The sequence below is a fragment of the Aegilops tauschii genome, chromosome 5 (genome assembly GCF_002575655.3).
Source record: "Aegilops tauschii subsp. strangulata cultivar AL8/78 chromosome 5, Aet v6.0, whole genome shotgun sequence".
NCBI lineage: Eukaryota > Viridiplantae > Streptophyta > Magnoliopsida > Poales > Poaceae > Aegilops > Aegilops tauschii.
The window spans coordinates 335,462,554-335,467,255 of record NC_053039.3 but is presented as its reverse complement, the minus strand read 5'-3'; the positions used below and the strand labels follow the sequence as shown (position 1 = coordinate 335,467,255).

Below are 4,702 nucleotides of genomic sequence, written 5' to 3'. Positions count from 1 at the left end.
ACCCAGAGGTACTAAACCCGACATGGGGTAACAGATATGCAATCTCTTTGAAGAACATTTACAGATTACTCTAGATAGGTTTTGCGCAATCCATGGAGAAAATGACTATGCAAACTATGGCTACCAACTTTGGATTATCTCAGCCTGAAAAACTATTTCTCCAGCAACTAAGGGTCTAAACGGTGCCTAATTGCCAACTGTTCGCCATCTTCAGAACAAGGCTAATCAGATTGGTCATTGGATGTTACATCCGGAAGAATATACAAATCATGAACCATGCCAATGATGGATCTTGACACAAGAAGTAATCCAATTGCCAACTTATTAAATGGAAAAGAAGTTCAACTTTCATTCTAATAGAAAACAAACAGAAGCAATCATTTCGTTGGGCTATTTATTTTTGGAAATAAGAATCCGGGTTCTTATTTTCGCATGGATTGTAAGTCGTAACTCTCTTTTGATGACATGTTTTTTAGATTGCATACCTTATTTTTTTCTGTTATTTGGGAAAGGTAGATACTGCAATTTTGGAGTATAAACACAACTGGCATAAGGTGCTTGTTGTCCAACTGTATTTCAATGTACAAAGAAATATGTATCACTCAAGGATGCCTGAATAGCTAGATTCCCAAATGCTAAGATTTTTCGAGCATGCATGCTTACCTTTTTGGTACCAGGTTAACAGAAATCTAAAAGCAAATGCACCATTACATCATTTATGTAATTAAATTATCCACCAATATAGTGATGCACCTTTCTTTTTATGGAGCTGATTTTCACGCCAGAAGGTGTAACCCACAACACTGGGATGCAACTTTCTGAAGGTACCAACGAAGCCTCTCATATTGCAGTTTTTTCGAATAATTTGCTCTCTTCAATGGAAAAACCTGCATCATCTGATTTGGCCTGAAAATCATTGTTGAATAAGTAACTTCACATGCTAAATAAGAAAGGAAACTTGTGCATTGATAAGAGAATTTTGGAAAATGTCTACGGATTTCAAACAGAATGAGAACAGAAAGCTAGATAAGTGAACGCATTTCTATAAATTCGTTGAAGCATGGACCCATTAACCCTGTAAACCTGAAGGTCAAGTGAAAGAAAAATTAAAATAGAAACTTATGAGTTCACAACAATACTACGCCAACTCTGTATTGGATAGATAATGGTTTTACTTATGAGTTCACAACAATACTACATGATTCGTAGAGTAGGCATAGGCTTAATACAAGAATAAGAAGTGTGCCGCTGTGGTACAGTTAACTACAATTGTTAGTTAGTTTGGCATACTATTAGAGAAACCTACCAGAATCCTCTCAATGGGAAGTAGAACACATCCGCTGTGCACCCCCTCTCTGGACCTTGCGGCCCTCTCCAGCCGTCACGCACCTGCGACTTCGACCTGTCCATTCTAATCGTCGTTGCCCAGGCACCTAACCGACATCACCCTCGTCTTCTGTGCGGTGTGGTCTAGCCACCCGATGAAGGCCGAGAACCAGGAAGCCAAGTAGCCAACGCCGCCATGCTCCACAGCGTGCATTGCAACAGGGTATAAATATCCTTTTAGCATCCTTATGCACATCAACTAGCATTGTCGATTATTTTTACCTTCAAATCATCATCCTTCCTTGTCCTCCCATAATCTTCGTCTCCCCAATCCATGCTCACCACTGAATTACCTCCATTATCAGTAATTCAACTACTCACCTTGGAGCTAGTACTGAACTTCAGTATTTATTATATGAAATAACAATTGTATCAGCCAAAGAACTGGCACCACTCTACTGTTGACAGCATGCTTGATTCGATTACTTGATGCATGAGCATAAGTACCTACATCTGAAAGAGCCTAATTTCTCTAGCTCAACTAATTCACATCGATGACAGTGTTCCGGTAATTTCTCAGTACCAAAGGGATCAGTGAATGGCACCAAACATGGTAGGAAACACAAATACAAGTACTGTTCCACATATCTACTTGTAAAAACTGCAGACAGATGGTAGCAATTGTAATCCATATAACAGGCCCATTCATATTACTGAATACCAATGAGCTAAGTAAATATTCATAGGCTGATGTGATTAGTTAAGTGATGTACAGAGGAGGAACATGCAAGATCAAGCAGGAAGGCCCAGGAAAACAACATGAAAATATATCGATCGAAGAACCAAAGGCTGAGCAGAAACTTCATACTCACTTGAAAGCCCCATGCCCAAACAACAGACATGAGGCTGCAGCTCCAGTGTATGGCCGCGCCCCCGGCAGCACGGCGGATAGCATGTCCTTGGCGCCAGCGTCAGGTCTGTGCGCACGCATCCCCAATTTCGCAGTCAGCAAAACACGTTAGGGCAGTGGCGGAGCTAGCATTTGACAACAGGGTGGTCCGCTCCAAAAAAAATTGATAAGCAAAATAACATCTAAATGTTCTAACTAATTACCAATATCACATAGAAGGTCTTAGAAGCCATTAAAATTCTCAATTAAATCTCAGTTTTACATAAAGAAGTCTACGTTGTACATACTACATGGACAATAGTACATAACTTGAGAAATTCAAAAAGACTATGTTTCTGTCCTACGTTTTTGCATTGCCATGAAGGTATCAATTACATCTTCATAATTTCTTTCTGGAAAAGAGAAACAATGTCTCCGGTCTTCTACATTCTTTAAAAATTCTGAAATAAAATTTACTTTCTATCAATAAAGTTAATTGAGGCAGAAATGAGGTGCAAAATTATATATTTGTATCTGCCTAACGAAAATAGGTTAGTTAAACTCACCCTCACATACACTCCTCCAGTTCCCCTCTCCCTCCCGGGCCGCTCGCGCGGGCGGCTCCGGAGGAAACCCTAGCCGCCCCCAAGCACCCCTCCACTCCTCGATTCCTTGGCCGCCGCCGCCCGGCCGTCAAAGGCGGCGGGCGGGGGTGGCGCGCCCCGACGGGCCTTCTTCGCGCGGGGAAGCTTCGTCAAGCGGGCGGCGCGGTGGATGTCTCCGGAGTGGCGGCGCACGGCGGGGAGCACTGGGAGAGGAAGAGCACGGTCTGGAGGTGAGGGGTGGCAGCTTTCTCAGGGCGCCGGCGCGGTGTCGGAGGGTGTGGCGCGGAGGGATCTTGGCGGCGGATCTTGGCCTGGGCCTGGAGCGGCGGCCGGGAGACGCTGCGGAGGCCGGGGCGCGCGATGCGCCTCCTGCTGTCGCCGGCGTGGAGGTGGAAGGCTGCGCCTTGGGGAGCTGGTGGCTGCGTGACCGGATCTGGGCGCTCGATCCTGGGTCTCGCGGCGGGGAGAGCTGCGGTTAGCGGGCGCGTGAAGGCGGTGGTGCGATGGTCTCTCGCGTGCGTGCTCCTGGGGCGCAGCCGCGGCTCGGCTGGTTGCTGACTGCCAGGAGTGGCGTCTCCAGCCCTGCCTGTGGCCGGCGGTTCCTGGCCAAGCTGGAGTGGTGGTGGTGCTGGTGCTTCTTCTTCATACGTGTAGGAGCTGGAGGTTGGTCTGCGTGCTCCTGGCCGTGCGAGGGGTCGGTGTCCTGCAACAGCTGGAGCATGACGGCAAGGTGCTGTGGCAGCGGCGGTGTGGCCTCGCATCGACTGTTTGGCTCCGATGGTAGGGGTGGGAGGTGTCCGATGGTTTGGATGAAAATTCTGCTTAACTTTGGTTAGAGCTGGCGACGACGGCGCCTGTGGGTGTCGTTCCTCTCTTTGGAGGCATCGCCGAAGTCTGTCGGCATCTCCTCCTCTTGATGGGTTGTGGTCTCCGGGCGAAAGCCTTGGTCCGTAGTAGGATCGGCGATGGCGGCGTCTTGACGTCGTTACTCTGTTGAGAGCATCGTGGACGGAGACTTGGCTTGGCGGTTCTGTGATGTGGTTCTCCGGTGCTTGCTGCTGGTCCGAGTGATCTTCATGGGCGCTATGTACGCTGCTGCCGGTGCCCCAAGACGATGGCTTTGTTCAGGTCCGGCCGAGTCCCGCTACCTACTTGCCGTCTCCTCCTACGCATTTAAGGGTGGGTAGCGCGTTGGCAAAGAGAGCCCGGCTGAAGTTGTTGCTCTTAGTGGTGTTCGGCATTTGTTGTGACGCGGCTAGAGGATTGGTTTAGGGTAGGCCCTTTGCGTTGTGTTCGTAATTGTTGTGGTGGCTAATCTATTGATTAGCTCGGGTGTGGAGTCTTGCTACACTTGCTGTTCGCAGCAAGTCGTAGTGTCTTGTAATTCAACTTCTATCTTCTATAAAAATATGGTACGCCTAGGCTTACTCTCGAAAAAAAATATTTGTTGATGTACTAGATAGTATAGTGCAAAAAAGCAAACCCTAAATCCAAAATTGGGGTATTTTGATACCTTATTAAATCGGGTTGGTCTTGCAGTCCTGTTCGCTTGATGGCTCGCTGCCGCCGGGGAGTACTATTGCTGCTGCCGGCTTTGCAGGGGGGCGGGGCAGGGCAGGCCGGCAGGGGGGCCAGGAGGCCGGGGGAGGGGCGCGGCTGGAGCCGGGCAGGCGGGAAGGAGAGGCGGTACGGCGGATCCGGCAGGCGACAGGCCAGGCGGCTGACGCTCCTATGCGAGGGCGTCGGTAGAGGCGGCAAGCGAAGGGTTGGGATTTTGCAAGGGGATAGTTTAACCCTTCGTTATGACTACGTTAATTTTCCTTCTTGTCTAGTCCCTCGTTAATTTCCATAAACCAAATAAAGAAATACAGTTTATACTTAG

The 4,702-nt window shown here is 48.2% G+C and overlaps 1 long non-coding RNA gene across 1 annotated transcript; it reads right to left on the bottom strand.

Annotated features, from left to right (window-relative positions):
* Nucleotides 1-525: 525 nt before the first annotated feature.
* LOC109772033 (uncharacterized) lies at nucleotides 526-4,279 on the bottom strand. The gene is made up of 4 exons (XR_005757356.3): nucleotides 2,782-4,279; nucleotides 2,199-2,303; nucleotides 1,307-1,670; nucleotides 526-906 (listed from the first exon to the last, which is right to left on the bottom strand). It is a non-coding gene; the product is annotated as an uncharacterized lncRNA (long non-coding RNA).
* Between the last annotated feature and the right edge of the window lie 423 nt (nucleotides 4,280-4,702).